Source organism: Sus scrofa, chromosome 15, assembly GCF_054392235.1.
Source record: "Sus scrofa isolate SSC_HxYL_T2T_F1_AM1 chromosome 15, Sscrofa_HxYL_maternal_Yorkshire_Landrace_v2.0, whole genome shotgun sequence".
In the NCBI taxonomy this organism is placed as follows: domain Eukaryota; kingdom Metazoa; phylum Chordata; class Mammalia; order Artiodactyla; family Suidae; genus Sus; species Sus scrofa.
In genome coordinates this window covers 27,556,710-27,574,848 of record NC_139397.1, presented here as the reverse complement: position 1 = coordinate 27,574,848, position 18,139 = coordinate 27,556,710, and the positions used below count along the sequence as shown (strand labels likewise).

The following is an 18,139-nucleotide window of genomic DNA, read 5'->3' as shown; positions in this document are numbered from 1 at the left end:
TGTGTGCGAGGAACTATATGTTTGCCACCTGAATTTGATGTATTATGCTGGAAAGAACAATGGAATAGTAATAGTCAGGAGAATTAAACTAGCCTTGATACTCTTATTAATGCCAGAATCTTAATTCTTAGGGTGTAAATTCTTCATCTAAAAAGTGATCCTCTTCTCTGTATCGTCTAACTCAAAGAAAGGTTATGGAAATTAGCTCATAAATGTAAAAAATTTTCAAAAGGCTTTAAAAGATGCTAAGTATATAGCATGTCTACTTTATATACTGGGATCACTGAGAAAACAAGATGAATCTTCTTGTCCTAGAGACTGAAATAATTGATCTGCAATTATTAAATAGTTACTGAGTGCCTTGCTAGAGTCATTCAAAGAGGTGTTTTAAGATATAGTCACTTTCCTCCAAGAAGTTACACTGCAGTTGAAGAAGCAAAGCACAATAAACACACAAAATTTTCAATAAAAACACAAGAATTAAACATTTTAAATATGGAAAAATTGCATGCTCTCTTAAAACAGTTCAAGATTGAGTACCAAATGGAAAATATATATGCTGAGTTCAGAAAAGGGAGATGTCTTGGGTATTAGAGTGGTCTTTGGTGGGTGGAGGAGGTCACTGGATTTTTGCCATGGAGAAAGGTAGAACTGAAACAATTAAAATGCAGAGAAACCAGCATGAGAGATAAGAAAACAAAGTATAAGATTTCTCTTGTTAATGATCAATCAACCTGTGTGCCTAGAGGGGACATTTCATGAATCAGAAGGCAAATTATTCTTGAGCAGGGGTTAGTCACTATGTGTCTCCCACACACTTTCCTCATGTCTAACTATGAGAGCAATAATAAAATATTGAGAGTCCTAATGGAATCCTGTGGTGCTCACTGGATCAATGCTCTTCATTAGTCCCAACTGTTACCCTTTGTCCTACCTACCAACAAAGAAGTACTGGTTGTTGTCATCTGATGGACTGCCTGACTGACTGATGCACAGAAACTCCCTCTCTGATGGTGAAATGAACAGAGATTCCTTGATCAAATGCTAGGGAGCATGAATGAGAGAGAAGATATACTTTTAAGCAACACTTTAATTAATTTTATAGTAACTGGGAGAGTGAAGAGAAAGGCCACCACAAGAACACAGAAAGCAAAGGCTAAAGGAGTGGAAATAACTTCCTAGCTGTAGTGACCTGAAATGCTGCCAATTTTACAAATATCTCTCTCCCTCGTTTATATTATTTAGAGCAACAAATTTTTTGAAATAGAAGAAATTTGGGGAAATCATCTACTTCACTCATTTATTCATTTATTCTTCTTTATATTCATCCATCCATCCATCCCACATATATTTATTTAGTGCCTAATTGTTTCCAAGCACCTCAAAGATGAATGAGACACTGACTTGTCTCTCAGGAGTATATATGGCAGTGGAGAAGGAGGAATATATAAATACATTACATAAAACAAGGACTAACAATGTTTTAATACAATACTGGAGCCAGGCAGTTATTTTGTGAAGCCCAGGAATTATCATATAATCCTTTCTGGATTGAGAGTAGTGAAGTTTCTTTTAAGAAGTAATATCTGAAATAAAGCTTTAAATAATAGAAACTAGCCATAATATGTGTGGATAGGGAGAAGTTAGGGAGCATTTCACAGAGAGAACACATGTATAAAGTTATGATAATAGTATTGGGTTATTATCATTCTTTTTTTTCTCTGAATGGAAAAATTGAGGCCCAGAAGTTATGAATTGTCAAGGTTATAACCATTTTGGTGATACATCTAAAGCAGAAACTTAGACTCCTAACTCTAGTTGTGCACGTACAGCATACATGCATTCAATGAGGAGAAGTTTTCTACAATAGCCATAATAAAGACAAATATATAAGAACTAGGGAGAATTATGACAGTGGTATGGATCAAGCACCTTGTTTTCATATAAAGAAAATAGTTCTAAATAAATAGAATCCAGGACAGAAGAGTTGGAAGGAGGAAAAAGTTCACAAAGAGAATGCCATTCCTTTATTTGAAACAAAGACAATATGATAAGTAGAAGTAAATAATAACTCTTTTCCTTTTTAAAAATCTGGCCACTTAGATAGTTTTCAAGGTGTAGGGGTTCAAGGACCATTACAGTTCATAAAGGACGTATGGAATCTAACTAGATCTCATACACACATAATAGTTACTGGGACGAACATGAGAATGATTCCTTATAGCATGAATCAGCTCTTTAGATGTATCTTCTATCATAAAATAAAAAAGATGGTTTATTTAGGGTAGAAGTAATATGGTGTAGATTTTATGTTATGTCCATCTGACAATGATATGAGCTATAATTAAATACCTCAAATAACTGGAGCAGTAAAGTAAGAGTCTGATGCTTTCTATGGTCCCAAAATAGAAGGAATAGACTGTGAACATCACTTTTACTGGGAGAGAGAACACTGTCCAATGTGCCAGAGATATGTATTTCCTTCCTCTAGGCATAGAAATTCCTTCTGCCTATTAGTAGATCCTAATTATTAAGGGAATATAATTTTTTCAAAGACTAGCAATAGGGTTGATTTCAAATACTAAAGCCAACCAACTGAAAAAAACTTATTCTAATAAAAGGTGATCACTTATTGAAAAATGTCTGTATGAGGAAATAGTACCAGTCACTTGGCAGTTATTTGAGATAATTCTCACTATTATCTGTCTGGTCACCTTTGGCTCCCAGTTTGCTGCTTCTCCCATGAACATGGAGGGATTGCACTTTGAAATGACTCATGGCCATATAACTTGCTTTGGCCAACAAAACATGAGCAGAAATGACTCTCAGTTGAACTGGTACAAAAATTGATTTGTTAAGATGGAGAAGTGGATGGGATTAAATATGCTTTCATGCATTTCAGCATGGAGAGCTCCCTCTACTGGTTTACTGACCATCTAGGGTGTTTTCACCTATGGCAGGCCCTCAGTCATTTGCTTTTAGTAAACACTTGCAAAAAGAATGACAAAATTGGCTTTGTGAATTTTATTGAATAAAATCTTAGCAGTTCTACAAATCAAAACTACAATGAGGTACCACTTCACACCGGTCAGAATGGCCGTCATCAATACGTCTACAAATAACAAACGCTGGAGAAAACAGAACCCTCCTACATTGTTGGTGGGAATGTAAAGCAGTACAACCGCTATGGAAAACAGTATAGAAGTCCCTCAGAAAACTCAATATAGAACCATTATATGATCCAGTGATCCCACTCCTGGGCATTTATCCAGAAAAAAACTTCCACTGAAAAAGATGCATGCACCCATATGTTCATTGCAGCACTATTCACAATAGCCAAGTCATGGAAACAACCTAAATGTTCATCAACAGATAAATGAATTAAGACGTGGTACATATATACAATGGAATACTAGTCTGCCTTAAAAGAACAAAATAATGCCATTTTCAGCAACATGGATGGAATTAGAGATTCTCATACTTAGTGAAGCCAGTCATAAAGAGAGAAACAAATACCACATGATATCATTTAAATGAGGTATCTAAAATATGACACAAATGCACCTAGCTGTAGGACAGAAACAAACTCATGGACATAGAGAACAGACTTGTGGTTGCCAAGGGGGAGGGAGTGGGATGGACTGGGAGTTTGGGGTTAGTAGATGCAAACTATTACATTTAGAATGGATAAGAGATGAGGTCCTGCTGTACAGCACAGGGAAGTATATCCAATCACTTGTGATAGAACATGATAGGAGATAACATGAGGAAAAGAATGTATGTGTATTTATATATATGTGTGTATATATATATATATATATATACATATATATATATATATGGCAGGGTTATTTTGCTAAACAGCAGAATTTGACAGAACATTGTCAATCAACTATAATAAATTTTTTTTTAAATCTTAGCAATTCTAGGCCAATATGCTTCTAGATAGAAAAAGAAAGTGAAAATTTACTGATGAGTCTTTTTTAACTTTGCTTTTCAAAATGCACATGCTTCAGCATTTGACTACCTGTCATGTTCAAAATTCCTATTATGAAAATAAAGAATAAAATATCAATCCCATTAAATTCCTAAGTATTCAAAATGCAGAAGACAAAGTGGTTTCTTTTTGCTGAGGAATTCATAAGTGATATACTGTCGCAAGGATTTTGCACTTGGCCTTAGGGTGAGGAAAGCGGTTCCGTGTTTGTAGCAAGTGCAGTTAACAGTGCTAGTGAGTGATGGCTGTGCTTAGGCAGACTGCTGATGCAGGAATACGAAACTGGAGAGGTATCAAGCAGTCTGATTTAGGGCTCAGAGACAGTGGGGAGCAGTGAGATTGATAGCCCAGAAAGGAATCTTTTGGTAGAGGTCCACGGCCCGCATCAGAGCTTTTGGGATTGATAGCACGGTATGCTATCAATCTCAGTACTGTAAATGGGACTACTATTCTCTATGAAAAATGGGTCATATTAAATACTCTGACATTGACTAGATTGAGAACTGCAGAATGACTAAGGAAGAATACATGTTTGCACGGATGTTGCTGTACCATTTTGTTTTGCAGTCTTTTGAAGAAGGGGGAAGAAACCAATACCAGTCACACATATCAGAAAGAAACAATTGTGTAGACTGCCTTTTTATTTAAAAACCAAAATTAAAATTAGTGAGAGTATAACATAGCAGCGATTAAGGTTTTTTATTCTTTAAAAGGATGTTAACAGTAGAATTATAGTCAGTCAGTAATAATTCAATAAAATGAAAGCAAATTAACATATGGCTGGTTGTTGTTAGAGAATAAAAATTAAATCCCAATTTGTGAAATTAAAGATTTAAAAGAATGAGTATAAATAAAAATCTAATGCTGTGTAAATGTTCTGTAATATTTTACTCATATATCTAGGTATGATTTGGTAACCATACTTGCTTCCATGTGGCAAATTTTTTGGTCCACAAGAAATAAATTTTAACTTAATTAAATCTGTTAGAGTGAGTACCTAAGCTAGGACTTGGAGAAACTATATTTTCATTCAAAATAAAGTTTTATTCATTCTCATTTTATTTAAAGTTTACCTTTCTTGAATCATAAGACAGAAAGTCTAAAAAGGACTTTAAGTTTCATATAGTCTAATATCTTAATTTTTAATACAGACCAGATACACAGATTTGGTACATAGTCTAGTGCGATTAAAAAAAAAAGAAGAAGAAAATGAGGGGTAATTTTAAACCCAAGTTTTCCTGAGAAAAAATGTGGATGAAATGTATCCTGAAATGAGAGCCATTGAGTTCTAGTAAGATTTTGCATAAAATTTGCTTAAATGTGAAAGAGAATTGTCAAGTTTTGGTCATTGCCATACGCAGTCACTTAATGAATTCCTCTGTGGTTAGTATTGCTCAATATCACATAAAATATGACATCACCAGTTAAAACCTAAAAAAATAAAACAATATGGAATATCAATGTTATCTCAGTATCTTGCATTTCATACATTATGTCACTGCTGAAACCATTCGAAGAAAACAGGTAAAATGTTATTATATATGCATCTTCTCTGTCAGTAAGGTGCACATTTTCTATCCCCTCAGAGATTTTTGGACAATATATACTTCCCTTGCACATTTTTGAGGTAATAACAAAAATTTTCTCTCCTGAGTTTAAATAATATAATTTTTGCTCTATTGTGTACAGTAAAGTTTAATTTTTTTTTTACTTTAAGACACCTATTTAAAAGTGTCTACTGAATAGACATTTCTCCAAAGAAGATATACAGATGGCCAACAAACACATGAAAAAATGCTCAACATCGCTGATTATAAGAGAAATGCAAATCAAAACTACCATGAGATACCACCTCACACCAGTCAGAATGGCCATCATTAATAAATCCACAAATAACAAGTGCTGGAGGGGCTGTGGAGAAAAGGGAACCCTCCTGCACTGCTGGTGGGAATGTAAACTGGTACAGCCACTATGGAGAACACTTTGGAGATATCTTAGAAATCTATACATAGAACTTCCATATGACCCTGCAATCCCACTCTTGGGCATCTATCCGGACAAAGCTCTACTTAAAAGAGACACATGCACCCGCATGTTCATTGCAGCACTATTCACAATAGCCAGGACATGGAAACAATCCAAACGTCCATCGGCAGATGATTGGATTCGGAAGAAGTGGTATATATACACAATGGAATACTACTCAGCCATAAAAAAGAATGGCATAATGCCATTTGCAGCAACATGGATGGAACTAGAGAATCTCATCCTGAGTGAAATGAGCCAGAAAGACAAAGACAAATACCATATGATATCACTTATAACTGGAATCTAATATCCAGCACAAATGAACATCTCCTCAGAAAAGAAAGTCATGGACTTGGAGAAGAGACTTGTGGCTGCCTGATGGGAGGGGGAGGGGGTGGGAGGGATCGGGAGCTTGGGCTTATCAGACACAACTTAGAATAGATTTACAAGGAGATCCTGCTGAATAGCATTGAGAACTATGTCTAGATACTCATGTCGCAACAGAAGAAAGGGTGGGGGAAAAAACTGTAACTGCAATGTATACATCTAAGGATAACTTGACCCCCTTGCTGTACAGTGGGAAAATTAAAAAAAAAATAAATAAAAGTGTCTAAATATAACAAATTGATATGCAATTCATCCATTGAAACAAATTCTACCATAGCAGAAATGTTACGTTGTTCCTTTTTTCATTAAATGTGCATTTTTAATCTACTTCTCTCATACAATTTTATTATAATTCAATATATTTTATGCCTGAAAGTTTTTTTCTGGCTAACCTGTTATGATTCTCTGAAATAAAAATGAATTTAAAATTATTACCATTATAAAATTCCTTGGGTCTTTTGGATTTCTACATTAAAAATTTTGGATTGAATTATCATAACAACTATAATATGTAGACTGCTGATCAAAATAAAAACTATATTTATAATTTTATAAATAATCATTTAATATATAAAAAGTAAACTTTTTTAGAAGTGTATCTCAATGTAATGTGTGGGATTTTTTTCAATTAGTTAATGTGTTCATCAATAAATATTATATATTGCTAGAGCTGAATAGAGTTCAGTAAAATTCTATTCCAAGTTTTTATTTTATAGGTTTCATTTTTGGTGATGATCAAACTTACTTATATAAATAGTACAAAAGACTGGATATTGTTTATTTTAAGAGTCTCTTTTCCCTGTCTACAGTGAAGACTTATGTTTTATGATTAATTTGTCTTCAGTTATATTTTTAGTGCTTTTTAAAAAAGTGTAAAACATTGACAAAAAAGAGGGCACTTAAGAAATATTAAAAACAGGTAACTGATTTTATTTCATGGTCGAGTGATATTAAATTTATAATTTATCTTTCCGTCAAGTAGGTGACTTTCCAGGGTGTGGGATCCCTTTCTCCTCCACAGTTCCCTTTTGGAAGCACCCGTCCAGTTCTGATTCAGCTTCTCTCACTCTCTTTTCTCTTGTTTTACCCAGCTATGTCACAAGATTCTTGTCATTATTGGAGTTTAGGTTCTTCTGCCAGCGATTGATTGCTGTTCTGTGTGAGTCATTTAACCTGTAGATGTGTTTTTTTTTTTTGTGTTTGTGGGAGCGGGCAGGTGTGTCCCCCTACTCTTCCATCATCTTGCCTCCCTCTTGACCCTGCAATCCCACTCTTGGGCATCTATCCGGACAAAGCTCTACTTAAAAGAAACACATGCACCCGCATGTTCATTGCAGCACTATTCACAATAGCCAGGACATGGAAACAACCCAAATGTCCATCGACAGATGATTGGATTCGGAAGAGGTGGTATATATACACAATGGAATACTACTCAGCCATAAAAAAGAATGACATAATGCCATTTGCAGCAACATGGATGGAACTAGAGACTCTCATACTGAGTGAAATGAGTCAGAAAGACAAAGACAAATACCATATGATATCACTTATAACTGGAATCTAATATACAGCACAAATGAACATCTCCACAGAAAGGAAAATCATGGACTCGGAGAATAGACTTGTGGCTGCCCTACGGGAGAGGGAGGGAGTGGGAGGGATTGGGAGCTTGGGGCTATCAGATACAACTTAGAATAGATTTACAAGGAGATCCTGCTGAGTAGCATTGAGAACTATGTCTAGAAACTCACATTGCAACAGAACAAAGGGTGTAAGAGTAACTTGATCCCCATGCTGTACAGTGGGAAAAAAAATTTTTTTAATTATAATTTATATACTTGGTAGAAATAAAACAATATATCAATATCTGAGCTATTTTAAATGAAGTTAAATTTTTAAAGCTCAAGATACTATGTCTTAAATTTCATTTTAAGAATGCTTGTTCTTGGAGTTCCCATCGCAGCTCAGAGGAAACAAATCTGACTGGCACCCATGAAGATGTAGGTTCAGTCTCTGGCCTTGCTTAGTGGGTTAAGGATCTGGCATCGCCGTGAGCTGTGGTGTAGTTTGCAGATGTGGCTCAGATCCCATGTTGCTGTGGCTGTGGTGTAGGCCAGCAGCTTCAGCTCTGATTTGACCCCTAGCCTGGGAACATCCATATGCTATGGGTGTGCACCTAAAAAGACAAAAATAAATCAATAAATTAATAAAGTAAAACAAAAATTAAAAAAAGAATGTTTGTTCTTCAGCTTTTCAGAAGAAGATACCGTTTTAAAGGAAACAGTTAATTTACTTTGGAGAAATTATAAGCCAAAAGAAAATAATATGATTAGGCCACTAGCAAGTGCAAACTTATCAGTTATTGAGTATTAATGACAATTGTTGAATGCATTATTTAGCATGGAATCCATCATTTGATCCCATTAATTTAATATAAACCAAATAACTGCAAGGTGGAGTGAATACATGAGCATAACAGTGGATGATGAGGGAGAGGAAGCAGGACACTAAGATAAAATACAAACACAGATTTGTAAGGTCCAATTATTGTTTAGAGAAAATTAATATATTTCTCTTCCAAGGCTGCATATCTGTTCTGGAAAATATCGATCATTTACTCTGATATATTTTCCTTGTATTCAAAGATGTAATGTTGGTCTAGCATAGGTAAACAAATTTTTTCACAATCTCTTGTTGAAATGATGCCAAATGAAGTCATAGACTGTTACATGGGGGAAATTGTTCACCAAGCCATTCTCATCATTAAGAATGCTAAACATGTACAAAGGACTCATTTCATAGCAGGCTATTTCTTTTATAATTTTTATTAAAGTATAGTTGATTTAGAATGTTGTGCCAGTTTCTGCTGTACAGCAAAGTCACCCAGTCATACACATATATACATTCTTTTTCTTATTATTTTCTACCATGGTCTATCCCAAGATACTGGATATTATGGTATTTCTAAAACTTGAATATTCTAATTCTAAAGATAGATAGATAGATAGATAGATAGATAGATAGATAGATAGATAGATAGATAGATAGATAGATAGACAGACAGACAGACAGACAGACAGACAGACAGACAGACAGACAGACTGAGTCATGGAGTCCTGCTTGGATGAAGTAAGGCGCTGCTGTCCAGTACCTTTATCTGAGAATCTGTGCTTTGTTCGCCTGAGATCCATCTTCAGGTGTGATGCATTACTTGCCAATGATGAGGCACAGGAAATGGTAAGGTTGTCATTACTCCCCAAACCCTTCCCCTTCTTCCACTCTACATATACCTGACTTCAAAATATACCAACACAGGCTAATGTTTCTAATGCTATGTTGCCTCTGAAGGAAATATTTAAAATGAGGAAGGGATGGAAGATGGGAAGCTTCCCTCTCTTTTTGCTTTGCTGAAAGTAGTATTTTTTGTTGAAACTTCAGTGCTTCCAGAGGTTTTCTGCCTTCAGGGCAGTGTTGCATACCAAGATTGGGGACTGGTGAAAGCTCTGACTTTTCTTCCAGGAAAATTGGAAAAGAGCAATGTGAAAGGGAAGACTGAAAGAGAATCAGCATGACGTCTTAAAAGCAGACACCATCTTGGGCCTATTAAATTTATTACAGATGTATAGGGAAGCTATGGACCAGATATTGCTTTGCTTAAAACCATCCACATTCACATGACTCTTGGAAAGTTTTCATGTACTCTGATAGATTACTGTTCTAGCTAGGGAAATTAAGGGCAGGACAGTTAAAGTACTTAGCCACATTTCTGTAGTTGTTATCAGCAGAGTAAGCACTACAATCAAGGAGGCCAAAACACTGTAGTTAGGGGGACTTGCAATTTATAAATTACACATTCCCTATGCAATCTTTTTTCAGATATGAGACTCAGATTCATGAGAAATCAAGATAATCCACATGGTTTCATTTAGGAAAGCCTCAAGGCTTATGATTATTGCAAAAGTTTGCTATGCAATATCTTCAGTTTTATATTATAAAAGCAACATTTGTTAATTAATATGTAGTATGACTATGTATACGTAACCAATTTAGCTATCAAAAAACTCTAAGGTGTGTTCATGTTTTGTTACTGCTCAAGAATTTTATATTGATATCTTCTGGAATAAGTGCATGAGGGATAGAAGGTTTTAAAGTTTCCCCTAGAAATCTTTCTGTAATAGAGACTCCACTTTGATCTATACAGTATGTTAATTTTAAAGGGGAAGTAGAAATTGTGCAGATACAGACCCAGGTTCTCAAAATATGAAATTATTGAATTAATTGATTTGACAGTGCAAAAAGAATTTAAATTGATACTTCTTAAAATTATTTGAAATTTTTCTCTTGAAGTTATTAGCAAGCTGCATTCCTGAAAAGCATATTAAAATTTTACCAGTAACCTGTCTTAACTGTAGTTTTGAAAACATGTAAAGAGAAATAGATATGCACATAATATTATATGTGCTTACCCAAATAAACAATGAAGTTGTTATAGATAGAAGAGAAAATGTAAATTTAAATTGAGATTGTCAAAAGTAAATTCCATTTCACCAGGCAAGTCAACAATAATGAACACTAGAATATATACCTGAAATAAAAGGCACATGATGGAGGATAATGTGAGAAAAATAATGTGTGTGTATATATATATATATATATATACATGCCTGGGTCAGTTTGCTGTAGAGCAGAAATTGACAGAACATTGTAAATCAACTATAATAGCAAAAATAAAAATCTTTTAAAAAAGATAAATGAAAAAAGAATGATACCCCAGAAAAGATCAATGCAATTTGAGGGTTATTATTTTTTGAAAAGTCTTGAATCCTTACTCATTGTATGATGGTAATTTTACAAAATCAAAAATCTTAAGCAAGAAACTATATTCCATAGTTCCTGATGAGGGGTTTAAGAAAACTCATTCTGTAGTTTGATATTTGACAATCTATACTGGTCATAGGTTACTTGAATAATACAATTGCTTTGTATAGATATTTTAAAAATCAGATTATAGGTACAAATTCTGGTGAGGTGAATATGAAACAGGGTTAATATTTTTCTTAATAGAAAACAAATATGATTAGTAAAGATAAAATTATCATTATATACTTTGTGTGTGTTTGGGGATAGATGAAAAATGGAATGAATTAGATGTCAAGTTGATATCTTAGTTGCACAGGAAAATTGTAATTAAAAGTTATTAGAGGAGTTCCTGCTATGGCACAGTGGGTTAAGAATCTGACTGCAGTGGGTTGGGTCACTATGGAAGCATGGGTTCTATCCCTGGCCCAGTGCAGTGGGTTAAAGGATTTGGCATTGCTGCAACTGTGGCTCAGATTTAATCCCTGGCAGGATGCAGCCATAAACAAACAAAAAAGGTTTTTAGGGAAGTAAGAGATTAAAGTTGCTATTAGAAAGTATCCAAAGAGCTATATAGAATTTCACATTTTCATTTTTAACACACATTCAAGTAGAGAATGGTTAATTTGGCATGTGACCATATAGTCAGATGATACCTCCAGGAAGACTGTATCAATATAAGATATTAATCACTTCATTGCCTCCCAAAGTAACCTGGTATTTGCAACTTTATAGAGAGCAGCTAGGTGAATACAAAATAGAAAAGTTCTAAATTCCTCTAGTATCTCCATGTTTTGGAGAAGAAAGAATACAAATTACATGACCTTCAAAAAGCCTTTGACCAGGTCCAACAGTCATTTTAAAAACTAATTTCGGATTTGAAAAAAGAATGTCATCAGGCATCCCTCCAGACTGAGTTTCCATCCATGAAACAATGAGAAAGAATAAGCAGGTCTACACAGAGGCAATGTGAACTGAGAAATCCTTTCAGGGACTGGTCTCGGAGAACATTTTTAGATGTGATCTGAAAGATGGAGTGCACAGTGACATCTCCAAATATGCTGATGACACCAGCTCTTCCTGATAGTGGAAATGACAGGGTGACATGAATAAATTGCAGGGACAACTTGAGAGACTGTGGGAGTAAGCCAAAAAATAGTATCTGAGCTTCACTTTCAGAAAATGTAAGGAAGTGGGTTAGATTTGGGGAAAATAATCAAAACTTTATTTTTGAATGACTCATTCATTCTCTACACAATCACAATGTTGTGGACTCAATGTTTGCATCCCTCTACACCCCAATTCCTACCTTGGAGCTCTAACTCTAATGTGACAGTATTTGAGGATGGGGGAGTTGATTAGAGTCAGGTGAGGTCATGACGGCAGGGGCCTCAAGATGAGATCAGTATTCTTTATTTTTTCCTTTTTAGGGCCACACCTGAGGCATATGGAAATTCCCAGGCTAGGGGTAGAATTGGAGCTATAGCTGAGGTCAATGCCACAGCCACAGCAATGGTGGATCCTTAACCCACTGAGCAAGGCCAATGGTTGAACCCACATCCTCATGGAGACTACATCGGGTCCTTAAACCACTGAGCCACAGTGGGAACTCTGAGATTAGTATTCTTATAAAGAAGAGGAAGAGAGACCAGAGCTCACTCTCTCTGCCATGAGAGGACACAGAGAATGCAGTTGTCTGCCAACCAGCAAGAGAGGCCCCACGGGGAACAGACATGCCTGGCTCCTTGATCTTAGACTTTCCAGCTTCCAGATTTTTGAGAAAAAAATGTCTGCTGTTTCTGCCACCAAGTCCATGGTATTTTGTTATAGCAGCCTTCACAGACTAAGACAGGAAGTAAGCTGGAAAAGAGAAACTGAGCTTCAGTTTAAGAATATATATGTGAGATTTAGAGGAAACCATCCAAACTTTATGTATTGGATGAGTCATTCATTCTTCAAGCAAATATTTGTTGAGCACCTACTATGTACCCAGTGCTGGGTGCCGGGACCAGTAAGATAAAGGGGGGGGAGGTTGCCTACTGAGAGGAGACAGAGCCATATAACTTAAGTGACAAGAGCTATTTCAGGAACAGTAATAAAGAACTCTGGGAACACAGAAGATGGATCATGAGAGAACAAAGGAAGACTTCTCCAAGTAGGTTACATCTGAGCTGTATCTTAAAGGACAGGAATAGGAAGGAGCAGTTTTCCATGAAGGGCAAAAGGCAGGGATAAAAATGTTTGGTATGGTTTGTTTGACTTACTTTTTTTTTTTTTTTTGAAACTTTCCTTTAATTCTAAATAAAATGCTACCCAGAAATCTAACTTAAAGAGACAGATTAAAGCAGCCTTTTGGCCAGGACTTACTTCAGAATTTTCACCTCTCCCCTGCTCCAGTGTCCCCACAGATCATGGGGATTCTTGGAACGCCTTGTGTAAATAACTGGTGTGTCCTGGCAATCAATCAACCCATCAATTGCTACTAAATAAAAATATCAGGTTGTCAAAAACAATTTGTAAAACAACGAGTTAAACAAGTCAGTCAGTTTTATTACAGATGTTCTCAGTGCCTTTAATATGCTATGAGGGACCATGACTCTCCAAGTTGGGGGCTATAGGATATACCACTTCCCAAACACTGTGTCTATAGGAAACTTTATTTTTCTTAGCAAGTTTCAAAAAGGGCTAGTCTCTATGTCCACACTTCAGGAGACATGGTCACAGCCAAAGAAGACTCATCTCGGAAATAAAGAGATTTCACTTAGAATCTAGATCTTTTGACAGCCAGTTCAGTTGTTCTTCCTACCCAATGACTACTACTACCTCTTATTTTATGGATATAACACTGTGGAGAGTGACTGTCTGCTCCCACAAAACATTATTTTCTACTTTTCTCAGACACAGTCTGTCTAGGGCTGGTAGGTACTGTTTTCTATGTGCTTGCTTTAAAAAAAAAAAAAAAAAAAAAAAAGTTCACCTAGTTTTATTGTTTTCATGTGTACCAAGCTCGTGTTTCTTCTCCAAAGCCCTCAGAGGCTATGACTCAAGTGCTATGTTAATTTTAAAATGTAAAGGAATGAAACATCTGTTACCATGACAGGCCCTCAAGACTTTCATTTTTTGAATGAGAAGGGTGAGAAATAGATTTAAAGTGAGGGAAGATAAAAAGACCCAGGTGATATCCATTTAACACAATCCCTAGGTGCTGGGAAAAAATATCTCAGATATGAGTCAAGTTCACAGAAATATCTTATCCTTCTCTCCACATTATAAGGTAACCTCTGGCATGTCTGTTTCTTGCCTTGACTCTCCACCGCTGCCTCCCCTGAACCAACTGAATTCTTCACTTCTGAGCAAATATCTCTGTGCCAAGCGGAAAATGGTACTTTGAGCTGGGAAGTTAAGTTTTACTTTGTGGATTTATTTTTTAATTTAAGATCTTGGTCACCTTTGTTTAGTTACCTCCTGAAACTTAGGCTGGAGTACAGAAAAGCAGAATTTGGGGGCAAGCAGAGAGTGGAGAGGAGCATTACTGGGCACCAGTGCCTGAAAGTGAAATCCCGTATTCTGAGAAGTGGCTTCCTGGAGAGAAATCGACAGACACCAAAGCAAGCCAGAGTGTCAAAAGGAAGCATCTACAAAGGGCACTAGAAATGGAGCGAAAGACCATGTGCAGCATAACTGGGGAGAAAATAGGAGAGAATTGGAGGGTTCAAAAGGAGAGATGGTGCTTAGATTCTGAAAAATGTCCTTGAAACCCAAACACAGACATGCCGTATTTTTCAGAGGTTGTGGTGGCTCTGACAGGCGTAGGGAGACATCAGGGAGGGCCATTAACTAGCAGGGAAAATTAGCACCTCTTAGGTTGTCAACACTTTGAAGCATCACATAAATTTTCATTTCCTTTTTTTCTTTTTCATGGCTACACCTGTGGCATGTGGAAATTTCCAGGCCAGAGACTTATGCCACAGCTATGGCAAGGCAGGATCCTTAACCTACTGCACTGGGCCAGGGATCAAACCCACATCTCCATAACTACCTGAACTGCCATAGTTGGATTCTTAACCCACTGTACCACAGCTGGAACTCTAGAAATTTTCATTTACTTTGTCTGAATAGACAATCAACAGATAAAACTGGGGAGAGAGCAAAGGTCACAATTTTTCTTTTTTCTTTTTCTTTTCTTTTTTTTTTTGCCATACCTATGGCAAACAGAAGTTCCCAAACCAGAGATCAAAACTGAGCTGCTGCAGTGACAACACCAGATCCTTAACCAGCTGGGCCACAAGAGATCTCCAGAATCGAATTTTGAAGAAAGTCTGCCAGCATCATTATCTTCATCTTCCCTTCATATATTGAGCACCTATTACGTGTTCTGTGAAAAACACGTTATGCCCTATGTCTAATGTAATCTTCATAAGAAGCCTGGAGAATGGTCTCTTTATTCTCATTTTACTGATCTATGAGGATAAACTATGTCTCATAGCATTAAGTAACTTGCCCTAGTGGTAAAAACAGACTCATACCTGTCTCTAGTGTCATCATACCAAGGAGAGCCACTCCCATTTTCTTTCTCCCTGTCCCATCCGAGACATGATTAGCCAGTTGCTGACTCTCTCCCACTGTACATGGCTTCAGAATACTTCTCAGCATATTCTAGGAATCCACTACCAATGGATCAGTGAATACTTAGGAGGTAAAACCAGTGTTCTAACACTGTTCTATACCATTCTGCACCCCTCCCTTATGTAGCCAACCAGGTATAGAAAGAGTAGGCTAACAAAATAGGACAAAAACTAGAGCCCAGAAGACTGAGGGGAGGTTTGACTAAGAAAAAAAAAGAAAAAAGAAAAAGGCTGGCACAACTCAGGTCCAGGAAAATAAAATAAAACAGAGAAGGACTGAAAGTTCTCTCAGTCCTGGCAGAGTTAATGAGTTAAAGACTGGTACTCCTGAGTAGAAGGAAAGGTGAGCTGAGATTTCAAGGATGACACTGTTGGACTTGGTTTTATGCTACTTTTTGAATATGGGCAACATCAGAATTGGAAATTTTTTACTGCAGTTGTAGGAAAATAAATAAGGCAGAAATAAGAGAGCTGAGATATTCAGGACTGTGCTTGCAAGGTAGATTTAGTTGGCTTGTAGAAATCTTCCAGTACAAATATCCGATATGGACTGATGAGCCATTCATTAGAAAAAACTAGTTGATTGATGTTTTTTCTTCATTAAATTAACTAAGTCAATCAACTGAAATTAACATCTTTAGTCAAATATTTGACTCGGGTAAAATTCTATTTAAAAAAATAACATTTGAAGTGAAAAAAATCCTTACACTTGAGGGTTCACATTTTGACTAAATGGCACAGACTATGTCCATGTCACATTTACTGGAATTATCTTTAAGGTCTATAGAATCACAGATATTGATATATGTAATATAATAATCCACGCTGATTGTTAGACTTTACAATGAATTTACATTCTAGGAATGTAATGAAGGAGCACATGGTCACTAACCCCCTGGGACCTTACATCTTATTACAGGCAAGAGAAACGTAAATTGATCAAATATATGTTCCTCTATGTAGTGGTACACTTGTAGAGAGATTGAGAAGTATTGTGGGAAAGCATAATTCTCTCTTTGGGTAGTTAAAAAAGCCTTCACTTCAGAGCTGAAGATAAATATAGGATTTGGTGAGGCAGAAAAGATGGAGAAGTGGGAAATGAAGATGAAAAAGGCATTAGGCAGAGGAAATAGAACTTGCAAAGGGATAGAGCAGAAAAAAAAGCTACAATAAAAAGGAAATTAGCAATAGTAGAGAATGGCCCTATTGAGAAGTACAAGGCCAGGGAGATAAGAGGCAGGGTAAATTCCTGAGACACTGAGTATCCACATAACTTAGCTATGTGGCTGAGGGGAGCAAAGATCAGGCACACATTCCAGGATGACCCTGAGAGCAGCTACACAATGAATCAAGGGCATAAAGGAAAGGGATTTTAGAAGCAGCCAACCTGAAGTTTACAAATGGGAACATAGCTACTAAACTAATGTACATATAGTTGAAAATATTTTAGTAGCACTTTTTCTTAAAGGAGAAATAATAATTTGCTGGAGAAGTTGATATAAGTGAAAAAGTACAATGATTAAAAGAAAAGTCACTCATAAATCCACTTCCTGGAGATAAACTATTGCCAATGTTTAGGATACATGTACATGATTTTAACATTTGAAATCACATCAGTTTTTTTTTTAATTTTAATTTTTTGTATAGAATAAAATACATATATTTAAACACAATTACATTCACACAGATTATTATATCATGGATATTAAGAAACAGATTAAGTGACCCCCTCTGGAGAAGTGGAATGGAAAATATGTTGAGACAAATAGGAAATTTATTCTATACTTTATCCCATTTTGTATGGCTTTCATCTTTACTATTTAGTATTATCTATTACATTTCAATTTTTCTTTAAAAATTAGCATTATATTACAATTGTGTATAGTATGCAACTAAAATTTATAAAGAAAGCCTTATATACCATTAAATATTTTATATAGCATAATAAAAATAATAACTTAACTGGTAAAAATGACAAAAATAATACACCCTCTGAAAATAAGTAAAATATAAAATGCATAAATTGGTTAAAAAACACCGTAACTATATAAATATGTCCTCACAATTTGTTACATCTTATTGATTCTTCAATATAGGCATTACACCATTCTAGGTGATGTGATAAACAAGACATTATAGACCTTACATTGTACCATGGAGAGAAATGGTTATTAATAATACAATTGTAGAACTGTATTATTTAATTGTACAGTTGCATTAATTAATTATAATTATCATAAAT

At 35.7% G+C, this 18,139-nt stretch overlaps 1 protein-coding gene across 9 annotated transcripts in view; it reads right to left on the bottom strand.

Moving 5' to 3' along the window:
* LOC106506183 (uncharacterized) overlaps window positions 1–18,139 on the bottom strand; it is a 777,071-nt gene that overhangs the window by 399,181 nt on the left and 359,751 nt on the right. The gene's annotated exons all lie outside the window — the stretch shown is intronic.